Source organism: Rhinopithecus roxellana, chromosome 21, assembly GCF_007565055.1.
Source record: "Rhinopithecus roxellana isolate Shanxi Qingling chromosome 21, ASM756505v1, whole genome shotgun sequence".
NCBI lineage: Eukaryota > Metazoa > Chordata > Mammalia > Primates > Cercopithecidae > Rhinopithecus > Rhinopithecus roxellana.
The window spans coordinates 40,594,777-40,612,405 of record NC_044569.1 but is presented as its reverse complement, the minus strand read 5'-3'; positions in this window follow the sequence as shown (position 1 = coordinate 40,612,405).

The window sequence follows — 17,629 nt, the reverse complement described above, 5'->3', positions numbered from 1 at the left end:
GTTGATTCCAAGTCTTTGCTATTGTGAATAGTGCCGCAATAAACATACGTGTGCATGTGTCTTTATAGCAGCATGATTTATAATCCTTTGGGTATATACCCAGTAGTGGGATGGCTGGGTCATATGGTACATCTAGTTCTAGATCCTTGAGGAATCGCCATACTGTTTTCCATAACAGTTCCAATTTTTATCTGTTATGTTAACACATCTTTCTGGTATAATTTCATTGTCTTTAGGAGATACGATTTACTATTTGTTCCTTCTTTTCTCATAATAATTTTTCATAGACTTGAGAGATTTAAAAACATGGCTGCAGCTCTACAATCCTCCTCTTTATATCTTAAGCAGATAATTCATACAATAAACATTCTAAGTACATCGAGTTGTGGAAATTGTTTTCTTGAATTGGACACAGGTTGATAATGGCTGCTACATATTACAGTTCTCATGCTGCCTCTCCTTATAGATTCATGCCTTGGTACTTTCTGCTTTTAAAGACGATTTATCTTATATTTAATATCATGTCACAAATAAACTTGATGATTTAAAGCTTTATTTTGTATGTATCTGAACTTATTAAAAATAATACTAGGAGCACTAATTCCACATTAAAACACCTCTGGTTATTTATTGCAGAAAGTTCTCCCCTCATTTTGGAGCAACTTTAAATGTCTTTCCCCAGGCTTTATATCTTTGTTAAAATTACATTGGTCATGTCACTAAATAATACTTGGTACCTAAAGAAATAAAAGAATTTAAGAGGAAAATATAGGTGTTATTTTGAAAACATTTCAAAACAATGAAATTGTGATGGATTTCCCCTCTCATTTTGAGGAAAATTTTAGCCTTAGATGGGATCTTCTTAAGTGTTGTTTAAGTAAGATGCATTGTTTCTAGTCTTAATGATAATTATGACAAAATCAGGATTATTTTTAATGGCAAATATTTACTTTTTAGAGATATTTCTATATTTACTTCTGTGCTCCTAAGTTTTATTCTAAAACTCATTTACATAAAATATGTTTCTCTTAAAAAATGTATTTATCTCTTTTTTACCCTCTTTCCCCATTCAAAAGACAAATTTATACCTACAATTTCAGACTTGCATAAAAACAAGATATTGCTGAAATTTTACAATAGCTGAAATTCATGAAGTCTTGAAAGATAATGCAAATGTCTTTACTTTTACACATTTATGTTCTCAGTAATCCACAGCAAGGCAACGGGGCATAAAAATGTCATAGAGCAAACTACTTCCAGTTGTATTGTTTTCACAAAATTCTGGCTGATTATCAGTTGTGCAGGTTTGTCTATTTTAGCAAAGTTCTGTTTATTGACTTTTCATCAAATATTTTAAAATGCTACATCATGTTCCTTTGCCCATATGCCTCGGAGACCTCCTTTCTTAGCCTGCCTATTAATGACAATTTTCTTTTTAAAATCAGTTTTACTCAGTGTAATTACATACAATAAATGTACCCATTTAAAGTATTCAGTTTGAACCACTTTGACAGACTCCCCACACCAGTGCAGCCACTACCAATTCAAGATTGGTTATCTATCTTCATGCTAATACTATGTTTTCTTGATTATTACATAGGTGTTTCATTAAACTTTGAATTCTAATAAGATAAAAATGCAATTTTATTCTTACATTTCAAAATTGTTTTGGCTATGCACGGTCCTTCAGATTTATATATTAATTTTAGAATCATCTTGTCGGCCAAGTTTATCAATAAAGACTGCTGGCAATTTTATTGCATTAAATTTGTAGCTCCCTTGGGAGAATTGACATGAAAATATTGATTCTTGGGGGGCGGAGCAAGATGGCCGAATAGGAACAGCTCCAGTCTCCAACTCCCAGCGCGAGCGACACAGAAGACCGGTGATTTCTGCATTTTCAACTGAGGTACTGGGGTCATCTCACTAGGGAGTGCCGGACAATCGGTGCTGGTCAGCTGCTGCAGCCTGACCAGCGAGAGCTGAAGCAGGGCGAGGCATCGCCTCACCTGGAAGCGCAAGGGGGAAGGGGATCCGTTTTCCTAGCCAGGGGAACTGAGACACACAACACCTGGAAAACTGGGTAACTCCCACCCCAATACTGCGCTGTAAGCATACAGGCACACCAGGAGAATATATCCCAATCCTGGCCGGGAGGGTCCCACGCCCACGAAGCCTCCCTCACTGCTAACACAGCAGTCTGCTGCGATCTATCCGCAAGGCAGCAGCGAGGCTGGGGGAGGGGCGCCCGCCATTGCTGAGGCTTAAGTAGGTAAACAAAGCCGCTGGGAAGCTCGAACTGGGTGGAGCTCACAGCAGCTCAAGGAAGCCTGCCTGTCTCTGTAGTCTCCACCTCTGGGGACAGCGCACAGCTGAAGACCAACAGGGGAAGTAGCAGGAGCCGGTGCAGACGCGAACGACTCTGTCTGACAGCTTTGGGGAGAGCCGTGGATCTCCCAACGCGGAGGCTGAGATCTGAGAACGGACAGACTGCCTGCTCAGGTGTATCTCTGACCCCTGAGTAGCCTAGCTGGGAGAAATCCCCCACTAGGGGCAGTCTGACACCCCACACCTCACAGGATGGAGTACACCCCTGAGAGGAAACTTCCAAAGGAAGAATCAGACAGGTACACTCGCTGTTCAGCAATATTCTATCTTCTGCAACCTCTGCTGCTGATACCCAGGCAAACAGGGTCTGGAGTGGACCTCAAGCAATCTCCAACAGACCAACAGACAGTACTTCTGACTGTCAGAAGGAAAACTATCAAACAGGAAGGACACCTATACCAAAACCCCATCAGTACGTCACCACCATCAAAGACCAGAGACAGATAAAACCACAAAGATGGGGAAGAAGCAGGGCAGAAAAGCTGGAAATTCAAAAAATAAGAGCACATCTCCCCCTGCGAAGGAGCGCAGCCCATCGCCAGCAACGGATCAAAGCTGGTCAGAGAATGACTTGGACGAGAGGAGAGAAGGAGGCTTCAGTCCATCAAACTTATCAGAGCTAAAGGAGGAATTACGTACCCAGCGCAAAGAAACTAAAAATCTTGAAAAAAGAGTGGAAGAATTGACAGCTAGACTAATTAATGCAGAGAAGATCATAAACGAAATGACAGAGATGAAAACCATGACACGAGAAATACGTGACAAATGCACAAGCTTCAGTAACCGACTCGATCAACTGGAAGAAAGAGTATCAGCGATTGAAGATCAAATGAATGAAATGAAGCGAGAAGAGAAACCAAAAGAAAAAAGAAGAAAAAGAAATGAGCAAAGCCTGCAAGAAGTACGGGATTACGTAAAAAGACCAAATCTACGTCTGATTGGGGTGCCTGAAAGTGAGGGGGAAAATGGAACCAAGTTGGAAAACACTCTTCAGGATATCATCCAGGAGAACTTCCCCAACCTAGTAGGGCAGGACAACATTCAAATTCAGGAAATACAGAGAACGCCACAAAGATACTCCTCCAGAAGAGCAACTCCAAGACACATCATTGCCAGATTCACCAAAGTTGAAATGAAGGAAAAAATCTTAAGGGCAGCCAGAGAGAAAGGTCGGGTAACCCACAAAGGGAAGCCCATCAGACTAACAGCAGATCTCTCGGCAGAAACTCTACAAGCCAGAAGAGAGTGGGGGCCAATATTCAACGTTCTTAAAGAAAAGAATTTTAAACCCAGAATTTCATATCCAGCCAAACTAAGTTTCATAAGTGAAGGAGAAATAAAATCCTTTACAGATAAGCAAATGCTTAGAGATTTTGTCACCACCAGGCCTGCCTTACAAGAGACCCTGAAGGAAGCCCTAAACATGGAAAGGAACAACCGGTACCAGCCATCACAAAAACATGCCAAAATGTAAAGACCATCGAGGCTAGGAAGAAACTGCATCGACTAACGAGCAAAATAACCAGTTAATATCATAATGGCAGGATCAAGTTCACACATAACAATATTAACCTTAAATGTTAATGGACTAAATGCTCCAATTAAAAGACACAGACTGGCAAACTGGATAAAGAGTCAAGACCCATCAGTCTGCTGTATTCAGGAGACCCATCTCACATGCAGAGACATACATAGGCTCAAAATAAAGGGATGGAGGAAGATCTACCAAGCAAATGGAGAACAAAAAAAAGCAGGGGTTGCAATCCTTGTCTCTGATAAAACAGACTTTAAACCATCAAAGATCAAAAGAGACAAAGAAGGCCATTACATAATGGTAAAGGGATCAATTCAACAGGAAGAGCTAACTCTCCTAAATATATATGCACCCAATACAGGAGCACCCAGATTCATAAAGCAAGTCCTTAGAGACTTACAAAGAGACTTAGACTCCCATACAATAATAATGGGAGACTTCAACACTCCGCTGTCAACATTAGACAGATCAACGAGACAGAAAGTTAACAAGGATATCCAGGAATTGAACTCATCTCTGCACCAAGCGGACCTAATAGACATCTATAGAACTCTCCACCCCAAATCAACAGAGTATACATTCTTCTCAGCACCACATCGCACTTATTCCAAAATTGACCACATAATTGGAAGTAAAGCACTCCTCAGCAAATGTAAAAGAACAGAAATTATAACAAACTGTCTCTCAGACCACAGTGCAATCAAACTAGAACTCAGGACTAAGAAACTCAATCAAAACCGCTCAACTACATGGAAACTGAACAACCTGCTCCTGAATGACTACTGGGTACATAACGAAATGAAAGCGGAAATAAAGATGTTCTTTGAAACCAATGAGAACAAAGATACAACATACCAGAATCTCTGGGACACATTTAAAGCAGTGTGTAGAGGGAAATTTATAGCACTAAATGCCCACAAGAGAAAGCAGGAAAGATCTAAAATTGACACTCTAACATCACAATTAAAAGAACTAGAGAGGCAAGAGCAAACACATTCAAAAGCTAGCAGAAGGCAAGAAATAACTATGATCAGAGCCGAACTGAAGGAGATAGAGACACAAAAAACCCTCCAAAAAATCAATGAATCCAGGAGTTGGTTTTTTGAAAAGATCAACAAAATTGACAGACCGCTAGCAAGGCTAATAAAGAAGAAAAGAGAGAGGAATCAAATAGATGCAATAAAAAATGATAAAGGGGATATCACCACTGACCCCACAGAAATACAAACTACCATCAGAGAATACTATAAACGCCTCTACGCAAATCAACTAGAAAATCTAGAAGAAATGGATAAATTCCTGGACACTTACACTCTCCCAAGGCTAAACCAGGAAGAAGTTGAATCCCTGAATAGACCAATAGTAGGCTCTGAAATTGAGGCAACAATTAATAGCCTACCCACCAAAAAAAGTCCAGGACCAGATGGATTCACAGCTGAATTCTACCAGAGGTACAAGGAGGAGCTGGTACCATTCCTTCTGAAACTATTCCAATCAATAGAAAAAGAGGGAATCCTCCCTAACTCATTTTATGAGGCCAACATCATCCTGATACCAAAGCCTGGCAGAGACACATCAAAAAAAGAGAATTTTAGACCAATATCCCTGATGAACATTGATGCAAAAATTCTCAATAAAATACTGGCAAACCGGATTCAGCAGCACATCAAAAAGCTTATCCACCATGATCAAGTGGGCTTCATCCCTGGGATGCAAGGCTGGTTCAACATTCGCAAATCAATAAACGTAATCCAGTATATAAACAGAACCAAAGACAAGAACCACATGATTGTCTCAATAGATGCAGAAAAGGCTTTTGACAAAATTCAACAGCCCTTCATGCTAAAAACGCTCAATAAATTCGGTATTGATGGAACGTACCTCAAAATAATAAGAGCTATTTATGACAAACCCACAGCCAATATCATACTGAATGGGCAAAAACTGGAAAAATTCCCTTTGAAAACTGGCACAAGACAGGGATGCCCTCTCTCACCACTCCTATTCAACATCGTGTTGGAAGTTCTGGCTAGGGCAATCAGGCAAGAGAAAGAAATCAAGGGTATCCAGTTAGGAAAAGAAGAAGTCAAATTGTCCCTGTTTGCAGATGACATGATTGTATATTTAGAAAACCTCATCGTCTCAGCCCAAAATCTCCTTAAGCTGATAAGCAACTTCAGCAAAGTCTCAGGATACAAAATTAATGTGCAAAAATCACAAGCATTCTTATACACCAGTAACAGACAAGCAGAGAGCCAAATCAGGAATGAACTTCCATTCACAATTGCTTCAAAGAGAATAAAATACCTAGGAATCCAGCTTACAAGGGATGTCAAGGACCTCTTCAAGGAGAACTACAAACCACTGCTCAGTGAAATCAAAGAGGACACAAACAAATGGAAGAACATACCATGCTCATGGATAGGAAGAATCAATATCGTGAAAATGGCCATACTCCCCAAGGTTATTTATAGATTCAATGCCATCCCCATCAAGCTACCAATGAGTTTCTTCACAGAATTGGAAAAAACTGCTTTAAAGTTCATATGGAACCAAAAAAGAGCCCGCATTGCCAAGACAATCCTAAGTCAAAAGGACAAAGCTGGAGGCGTCACGCTACCTGACTTCAAACTATACTACAAGGCTACAGTCACCAAAACAGCATGGTACTGGTACCAAAACAGAGATATAGATCAATGGAACAGAACAGAGTCCTCAGAAATAATACCACACATCTACAGCCATCTGATCTTTGACAAACCTGAGAGAAACAAGAAATGGGGAAAGGATTCCCTATTTAATAAATGGTGCTGGGAAAATTGGCTAGCCATAAGTAGAAAGCTGAAACTGGATCCTTTCCTTACCCCTTATACGAAGATTAATTCAAGATGGATTAGAGACTTAAATGTTAGACCTAATACCATAAAAACCCTAGAAGAAAATCTAGGTAGTACCATTCAGGACATAGGCATGGGCAAGGACTTCATGTCTAAAACACCAAAAGCAACAGCAGCAAAAGCCAAAATTGACAAATGGGATCTAATTAAACTAAAGAGCTTTTGCACAGCAAAAGAAACTACCATCAGAGTGAACAGGCAACCTACAGAATGGGAGAAAATTTTTGCAACCTACTCATCTGACAAAGGGCTAATATCCAGAATCTACAAAGAACTCAAACAAATATACGAGAAAAAAACAAACAACCCCATCAAAAAGTGGGGAAAGGATATGAACAGACATTTCTCAAAAGAAGATATTCATACAGCCAACAGACACATGAAAAAATGCTCATCATCACTCGCCATCAGAGAAATGCAAATCAAAACCACAATGAGATACCATCTCACACCAGTTAGAATGGCAATCATTAAGAAGTCAGGAAACAACAGGTGTTGGAGAGGATGTGGAGAAATAGGAACACTTTTACACTGTTGGTGGGATTGTAAACTAGTTCAACCATTATGGAAAACAGTATGGCAATTCCTCAAGGATCTAGAACTAGATGTACCATATGACCCAGCCATCCCACTACTGGGTATATACCCAAAGGATTACAAATTATTCTACTACAAAGACACATGTACACGTATGTTTATTGCGGCACTATTCACAATAGCAAAGACTTGGAATCAACCCAAATGTCCATCTGTGACAGACTGGATTAAGAAAATGTGGCACATATACACCATGGAATACTATGCAGCCATAAAAAAGGATGAGTTTGCGTCCTTTGTAGGGACATGGATGCAGCTGGAAACCATCATTCTTAGCAAACTATCACAAGAACAGAAAACCAAACACCGCGTGTTCTCACTCATAGGTGGGAACTGAACAATGAGATCACTTGGACTCGGGAAGGGGAACATCACGCACTGGGGCCTATCATGGGGAGGAGGGAGGGGGGAGGAGGGAGGGCTTGCATTGGGGAGTTATACAAGATATAAATGATGAATTGATGGGTGCTGACGAGTTGATGGGTGCAGCACACCAACATGGCACAAGTATACATATGTAACAAACCTGCACGTTATGCACATGTACCCTAGAACTTAAAGTATAATAATTAAAAAAAAAAAAAAAAAGAAAGAAAATATTGATTCTTCTAGTCTTTAAATTGTTATATCTTTCCATTTGTTTACCTGTTCTTGAATGTTTCTCAGCAATGTTATAAAACTTCAAGATATGAGTCTCATACATATGTTAAATTCATTCCTAGTTAGTTTATATGTTTTGATGATATTGTAAATAACATTTTAAAAAATTACCTTTTTCTATTATTTATTGCTAGTAAATAAAAATACAATTGGTATTTAAATACTGATCCTGAATCTTGTGACTTTTATAATTTAATTTATCAGTTCTAATACAGTTTTGGTAGATTATTTAGGATTTTCTACATATACAATCATGTTTCCTGTGAATAATACAATTTTATTTCTTGTCTAATTTATATGTCTTTTGTTTTAAAATTTTTTATTCTCTTTTTTTTCCCTCCCTTATTGAACACACTAAAATCTCCCATACTGAAAGGAAATGGTGAGAGTGAACATCTTGCTTTGTTTTGATCTTTGGAAGAAAGCATTCAGTCCTTCACCGTTAAGCATGACCTTACCTGAAAACTTGTTATAGTTGCCCTTTACGAGGCCCAGAAAGATTTACTGGGTTTCTAATTTGTTTAATTAAAAAAAAATCTAATAAATGAGTGTTGGATTTAGTTAAATGCCTTTTATGCTATATGAAAAGAATTATGATTATTTTTATACTTTATAAGTGTGATGTCACATTACTTGATTTTTCAAATATTAAATTAACCTTTTATTACTCATAGGATGTCAGAGCCTTTCAAGAGCATACTTAAAATTCTTGCTTAAAATCTATGTTATTGTCATTATGTGTTTTACTTACACATGTATCACAAACCTGTAAAACATTTTTGTTTTTAAAGGAAATTTAAAGTCTTTTATATATACTCATTTATTATCTGTTATTTTTGGCATTCTTTTCTTTGTGTAGATCTGAGTTTTCATCTGGTAGCATTTCCTTCCCATCTGAAGAACTTGCTTTCCTTGGTAATGAAAGTCTGCTAGTGATTAGTTTTTTAAAACTTGTTCTATAAAAATGTGTTTATTTTACCTTCATTTTTTACAATTTTTCATTGTGGGGAAATACACATAACAGAATACTTACCATCTTAACTATTTTTAAGTAAATCATTCGGTGGTGCTAAGTACATTCATATTATTGTGCAACCATCACTACCCATCCCTCTCCAGAACTCTTCATCTTGCAAACCTGAAACTTCATACCCATTAAACAATTCCTTCTCATTCCCTTCAACCCCCAACCTTTGGCAGTAACCGTCTACTTTCTGCCTCTGTCATTTTGACTACTCTGAGTAGCTTATATAAATGTAATCCTACAGTATTTGCCTTTTTGTGGCTGGCTTATTTCACTTAGCATAGTGTCTTCTAGGATCATCTATGTTTTAGCATATGTCAGAATTTCCTTTCTTTTTTAAGGCTGATGGGTAAGAAAGGACTTACTTCTGTCATTTTGCTATTTGTTTTCTATATGTCTTATAGCATTTTTGTCTAACATTACTTTCTTCTGTGGGGACCTGAAGGACTCCCTTTAGCACATTTAGAAACTGATCCTTTTCATTGGGAGAATACTTCAGTGGGTATAGAATTCTCAGTTGATAAACCCACTCTCCACCTTAGTACTAGAAACATGTCTCCATCCGTTTATGATTTGCATTGTTTCTGATGAAAGTCAGTAATAATTCCTATATTTGTTCCTCTGGGTGTGTAGCATAAATATTTTTTTGGCTGGCTTTAAGATTATTCTTCATTACTAGTTTTACACAATTTGCTTATGATGTGATTTGGGTGGTTTTCTTTGTGTTTATCTTGCTTGAGGTTCATTGGGGTTCCTGAATCTATAGGTTAATATTTTCCATCCTATCTGGAAAAATCTTATCAATTATTCATTCAAATTCTTTTCTGCCCGATTCCTCTCTTCCCGGGACTCTTTTCGTACTCATAAAAAATTTCTCATTTTCATCTAAGAGATTATTGTGACTGTTCTTTTTTTTCCAGCCCTTTTCCTTCTGTGCTTCAATTTGGAAACTTTCATTTGGCTTTTCTTCAAGGTTATTGATCTTTTTCTCTGTAATCCTTTCATAATAATTTAATTATCTCAGTCATTTGGAGTCTGTTTCTGTTGAAAAAACTCTTTTTCCATTTGTTTCTTTTGGGCTACAGTCTAGATAGTGCCCCCAGACAGTAAACTGCAGTGATTGTGTTGCTTACCTGATTTTTCCCCTACTCTTATGAATTATAGTTCCTATTTCTCATTGCTGAAAAAAATGTTTCATTCATTTTGCCCGCTTTTCTATTTATTTAAGACGGAGTGATTAGTCTAGTTTATCATAACTTATACTGAAAGTCCTGACAGTTATCTTTTAATTTTGATGTCTTGGAATGTTTGTTTCTTTTTTATGTCATGTGGAAAAGTAATGGAAGTAAAGCCGAAAGTCTGGTTGAGCTGCAGTTAAGCACTGATTTACCATGGGTAGCCAGTTACATATGATGCTCTAAAGATAGCTCCCATCATTTGCTTCCTAGGTTTGAATTTCGCTAGAGTCTCCATCATTCCCCTTAGCATTTCTTTTAGAGAATCAGATCATCGTACCTATTTTCCATTTATCAAAAGCCTCACTTGTCCTTCTTTAGACTGCTTTTGTCTACTCATTTGAAGATTTCATTTTCACTGCCAAAATTATCTGGGGTTGTCTGTAATTATCTTAGCTCTTGATGATCTCTTCTCCTCATCCCCATTGTTGCTTCAATAGATACCTAAGAATACTGGACTTTGATTCATAACATTGAAATGTGCATCACAGCGTAACCAAATCTCTACGACTGCTTGGGAAACTCTCATAACTTCTCTGAATGTACTGACATGTGGAATCAGCATGAGAATACGACCTCTTCTTGTCTCATAGATTTCACAAAGGCAAAGCACAAATGCAAAGTTCAGAGCGTGTTATCTTTGTACTAACTCGTGTAATAGGCTCCAAAATAAATTTTTTTGCCATCTGCACTTTTTCATTAGAAAATTATTTTGTGATGTGTCATACATCACCTAAACATTGTTTCTTACCCCGTAAAATTGATTTAAAAATTGGCTAGATGACACTGAGCAGAATGTCAACCCTTTGTGACTCATTTGGAACTCAATGCACATTTCACATTCTTTACAGAAGATTCCACACATGGCCTAGGTTTGTTCACTGGGTGGGCTTTCAGCAGCATGCAAGTTTTTAAATTCAGGACCTCTGAACTGTGGTGGATCTTTATTCCAAAGGCTCTCTTTAAATTTAGTTTTAGGCTTTCTTTAAATTTAGTTTTTTGAAAACAGAGGGATTGAGAACCTGTTTTTCAAAGGATGTGTTCATTTAAATTGCAGGTAGATCAGCCCACAAGGCTCTTCTCATACATAATGTAGCTGTACTGTATGGATTAACTGATACAAATAAACTAGAATTTGTGTCAAGAGTTATTTAAGCCGTGAAGCTGAATTATAGTTTTAGCTTAAATACATAAACCAGGGGTATCTCTGATAGAAGTAATTCTCTAGGTCTGATTCACAAGTAAGCACTTTATTTTCAGCAGCATGTATTTGTTGATGAGATTTTTCAGATTTTTAGTTCTTGAATTCAGAGCAAGGAAATCGATTGTTTTCCTTTCATTCTGTATATATGCTGAGATCTCAGGATATTTTATTGGATATTCAATGAGGCCAGAGGCTTTCTACTGATGGCATTTTATGTTTCATTCCTTACATTTTCTAATCTGTACAATTATATGTGTGTATTTCTTATATGTGCCCTATTGCTCATAACATGCAGTATAAATATGTCATATATTAAGTGTAAGTTGAATAATTAAGTGAACTTGTGTAAAATACCAGCTCATCTCTATCACACATATTATTTCTTTCTGTAGCTTCATTTTTTCCCTCCTCATTCACTTCTGTCAGCCTAAATCTTGAAAAGTGAAACAAGGCTTATTTTGCTCTGCCTGTTCTTTTTGGTCTGTTCTTTAGAACAGGATACTTGCTTTTGAAAACTGACACTTCAGACCATTGCAGTTTATTCTTCATAGCCATACTTTTGAATAGGAAAAAAATATGCTTCCCTTGGCATGCTAAGGCTTTTGTGAAGTGAAGACTAGCATGGAGTGAGTCTGTTTTGATGACTATGGGGAGCTGGTTGGAGAGAAAACTGAAACACTTACTAAACCTAAGGTGCCACTCCAAGGGGACGAATAGTGATGTAGATTACTGCCAGCAGTTTTAGTGTCATCAGATAGGATTTTCCTCGTGATTCTGGGAATTGCACTCTGATGAATGAAACACAGAGATAGTAAAAACAACTTACCAGAGTTCACTAACCCACATAAACTGTATATTTTTGTTTCTTCCATCAAACCCAAGAGTCCTAACCTATTTATGTTTTTGTTTTCTGACTGCAGTTTCAAGGTAATTGATGCCTACAAAAAAGTGGATCCACTACTTGTATTTTTACTGATAAGAATTTTCTTTTCTACTTCAGTCTTCGTTCACACCTAACCAACTATTTAATCTCATGCCTCCCATCTTCTGTATCCTAGGTCAGTTGTGCTAACTGGATCTGTGAAAATAGGCTGTGGATGGTCCTTGCCCTTCTGGACTAGCTTGTGCTGGCATGTTGTTTATAGTCATTAGAAATACTGTAAAAACATGCACTGGTATTCTAAATTCTATCTTCTAGCATTTGAGAACTTTTGTCTAAGAAAATATCCTGATAAAAACGTCAACAACAGACCAAGAGAAGGGGAATGGAATCTTGGAACCAGTAAGGGTTTCTACTGGGTTACAGCATCTGTACATAGCTCAATATTAAAATGTGCAATACTGTGACTTACCAAGTTAATTAGATAAAAAGAGAAAATGCATATAATTATCTCTTTATAGCTAAAAGAAATTTGATGAAATTCATTCTCTATTCTTGTTAAGAATTCTTAATGCACTGCAATGTATTTACATAAAATATCTTGAAAATAATAAAAATATAATTATTTCATATTTTAAAAAGAACAGCATCTAGAACATCTAAAACTATTCCTTTTCATTTTGGAGCAAGAGAAATATGTTCGTTATGACATTGTTTTTTAATGAAGTCAAAGTAATAAATTAGAGAAGGAAATAAAGGGTATAAAGTTACAAAAGAGAAGGGAAAATAAATATTTGCAGTTTAATAGTTATATGAATTACAAACTTAAGTGGATGAACTGAAACTCTCATAGAATAATAAGACAATTCCATGAGGCAGCAGAGTACATTAAGAAAAAAAGTAATGGCTTTCTCATATACAAAATAAAACAAGATAGAAAAATATAATTAAAGGGAATCACTTACTGACCATAGCCACAAAAAGGTGAAATACACAGAAATAAACTTAATAAGAAATGTAAAACACATAAATAAATTAAAATTGAGAATACTACTAAGGTACTCAAGAAGACTTAAATTGAAATGCATTCCCCTTTTTTGGACATGAAAACTTAACATCATTTTAATGTTTATTGTCTCCCAATAAATCTATATGTTTAATCTGCTCCTCTATAATCATAGTAAGATGACTTTTAAATGAACTACACTGATGCTAATTTTCATATGTTAAGCATGTATTGACCATTACAAAAGTTCTGAAAAACAGTGAAAAGTTATTGCTTTCTGAATGTACCCTCCAAGGGGATGAGTATTTAGTCCTACAAGATATTGACCATATTGTTCTAATACAGTAATTTCAAAGTTGATACCAGCACTTACATAAGTAATGTATGATTTAATAAAACAGAGTAAAATGTCCAGAAAACAGCTCAGTAAGTTTGTGAATTTAGTATGTGTTAAAGGTGACATTGAAAAATGAGTGAAAAAACATGAATTATTCAATAAATGATGCTAGAAAAACTGCATAGGCATCTGGAAAAAAATAATATTGGTTCCTACCATAATTTCATATGAAGCAAAGAATTTAGTGTAAAAATATTATCCATAAAAGTATGAAAATAAAACATAGCAAAAATTTAAACAATAATTTTGGAATAAAACATTTCTAAATGTCACACAAAGGCCAGAAGCCATACAAAAAATGATTCATAAACTTGACTAAAAATAGAACATTTGCATGGCAGAAATAACCATAAATAAAATACAAGAAATTTAGAAAAACGTTTATAATGCATATCATAGGCAAAAGGCTAATTTCTTTAATAAATAAAGACTTTCTATTCATCAATGAGAAAATAATAAATGATCCAATAGAAATAAGAGCAAAGGTCATAAATAGTTTAGAGAAAGAAGTTACAAGTGACTTTCTCGTAATTTCTACCTCTAATGACCCCAGGTGTGATAGGAATGCATTGTATCTGCAAATGGTGTTGAGGCAGATCCAGGGTGGACGTCATTGAGCTGCATTTCTTTCTGCTCACAGAGACATTTTCCACATTCTTAGAAAAGATATTTAAGTGCTGATCAGGATTGCCTTCCCTCTTCTCATCTGTCTCCACTGCTCATGTAAACACCAGAGCTTGAACCATCTATTTGTCTAAACTGTTATGCCTGGGTCTCCTGGACACACATTCTCCAAACACCATTCTTATGCTCCATTCTGCACTTTGTCATTCACTGGTTTTGTTTTAATAGCCCAGAATCTTTGTTATCTCCTTCCTCAAAACTATAGTCCCCAAGCATAGAACATCAGAATGTTTAGAGATTACCTAAATCAAACCATTTATTAATGGGAAAGGCATAATTAAAGGGAAAGGCATTAAGGCCCAGAGCTGGAAAGGGACTTACCTTCTCAAACCTTCTCTGTTGCCCAGTGCTTGTGGCTTCTTGTCTGTCTACCCAGCTACACTGCAGACACTCTGTTCTAGCTCCTTTCTGGATGACTTTGCCCTGCTAGATGGAACATAGAGGAGCTCCCAATCATTCCACATGAAACTTGTAAAAGTATTTTATGGCATAGAGATGTGATGAACTGAATAAGAAATTAACATATAGCCAATGATGCAAATAAAGTTTGTTTTCTTATTCAGACTAATTTCAGTTGTTAGGGACTTTTTTGATGTATGTTCGTATCTGTTACCTTTGAGCGATAAAGAGTAGCACAGGTGTTTTGGAGAAATAGTTTTCCTCTGTTCACTTGCTATAAATGTTTCAGTTGTGGTTCTTTTAGTGTTTGTAATGAAGTGGAAGCTATGTTTTTGAGAAAAAGATGACAAGATTTCGGGCTATACAAACATGAGATTTGACATTGGCACTGGTATATAATTTGTGCAGGTATAACATGTTTTCACATAAATTAGGACATATTCCAAGTAGCATGCTATATTTCAAGTAGCATGTGTCTTAGTCCGTTTTCTGTTGCTATAGTGGAATACTCAGAGACTGACTTGTTTATTTTTAAAAAGAAATTGATTTTGGCTCATGGTTTTGGAGACTGAGAAGTTCAAGATCGGTGGCTGCATCTTCATAATGTAATATGTATAATGTATAATCATAATGATGGATGAACCATCATAACCTGGTGGAGAAGTGGACTGGGAAGTCTATATGTGTAAAAGGGGCAAAATGCAAGGGGTGGCCTTGCTTTCTAACAACTCCCTCTCCTGGTAACTAATCCAGTCTGGAGAGAACTAAAACTCACTGACTTCCTCAAGAATTAAACAAGTTCTGTGAGAGCAGCATGAATCCATTTTAATGACTTAATCACTTCTTATACGCCCCACCTCACAACATTACCACATCAGGGACCAAATTTTATTTATTTATTTATTTATTTATTTATTTATTTATTTATTTATTTATTTTTATTATACTTGAAGTTCTAGGGTACATGTGCATAACGTGCAGGTTTGTTACATATGTATACTTGTGCCATGTTGGTGTGCTGCACCCATCAACTCGTCAGCACCCATCAATTCATCATTTATATCATGTATAACTCCCCAATGCAATCCCTCCCCCCTTCCCCCTCCCCATGATAGGCCCCAGTGTGTGATGTTCCCCTTCCCGAGTCCAAGTGATCTCATTGTTCAGTTCCCATCTATGAGTGAGAACATGCGGTGTTTGGTTTTCTGCTCTTGTGATAGTTTGCTAAGAATGATGGTTTCCAGCTGCATCCATGTCCCTACAAAGGACTAAAACTCATCCTCTTTTATGGCTGCATAGTATTCCATGGTGTATATGTGCCACATTTTCTTAATCCAGTCTGTCACAGATGGACATTTGGGTTGATTCCAAGTCTTTGCTATTGTGAATAGTGCCGCAATAAACATACGTGTGCATGTGTCTTTGTAGTAGAAGAATTTATAATCCTTTGGGTATATACCCAGTAGTGGGATGGCTGGGTCATATGGTACATCTAGTTCTAGATCCTTGAGGAATTGCCATACTGTTTTCCATAATGGTTGAACTAGTTTACGATCCCACCAACAGTGTAAAAGTGTTCCTATTTCTCCACATCCTCTCCAACACCTGTTGTTTCCTGACTTTTTAATGATTGCCGTTCTAACTGGTGTGAGATGGTATCTCATTGTGGTTTTGATTTGCATTTCTCTGATGGCGAGTGATGATGAGCATTTTTTCATGTGTCTGTTGGCTGTATGAATGTCTTCTTTTGAGAAATGTCTGTTCATATCCTTTGCCCACTTTTTGATGGGGTTGTTTGTTTCTTTCTTGTATATTTGTTTGAGTTCTTTGTAGATTCTGGATATTAGCCCTTTGTTAGATGAGTAGATTGCAAAAATTTTCTCCCATTCTGTAGGTTGCCTGTTCACTCTGATGGTAGTTTCTTTTGCTGTGCAGAAGCTCTTTAGTTTAATTAGATCCCATTTGTCAATTCTGGCTTTTGCTGCCGTTGCTTTTGGTGTTTTAGACATGAAGTCTTTGCCCATGCCTATGTCCTGAATGGTACTACCTAGATTTTCTTCTAGGGTTTTTATGGTATTAGGTCTAACATTTAAGTCTCTAATCCATCTTGAATTAATCTTCGTATAAGGAGTAAGGAAAGGACCCAGTTTCAGCTTTCTACTTATGGCTAGCCAATTTTCCCAGCACCATTTATTAAATAGGGAATCCTTTCCCCATTTCTTGTTTCTCTCAGGTTTGTCAAAGATCAGATGGCTGTGGATGAGTGGTATTATTTCTGAGGACTCTGTTCTGTTCCATTGGTCTATATCTCTGTTTTGGTACCAGTACCATGCTGTTTTGGTGACTGTAGCCTTGTAGTATAGTTTGAAGTCAGGTAGCGTGACGCCTCCAGCTTTGTCCTTTTGACTTAGGATTGTCTTGGCAATGCAGGCTCTTTTTTGGTTCCATATGAACTTTAGAGCAGTTTTTTCCAATTCTGTGAAGAAACTCATTGGTAGCTTGATGGGGATGGCATTGAATCTATAAATAACCTTGGGCAGTATGGCCATTTTCACGATATTGATTCTTCCTATCCATGAGCATGGTATGTTCTTCCATTTGTTTGTGTCCTCTTTTATCTCACTGAGCAGTGGTTTGTAGTTCTCCTTGAAGAGGTCCTTTACATCCCTTGTAAGTTGGATTCCTAGGTATTTGATTCTCTTTGAAGCAATTGTGAATGGAAGT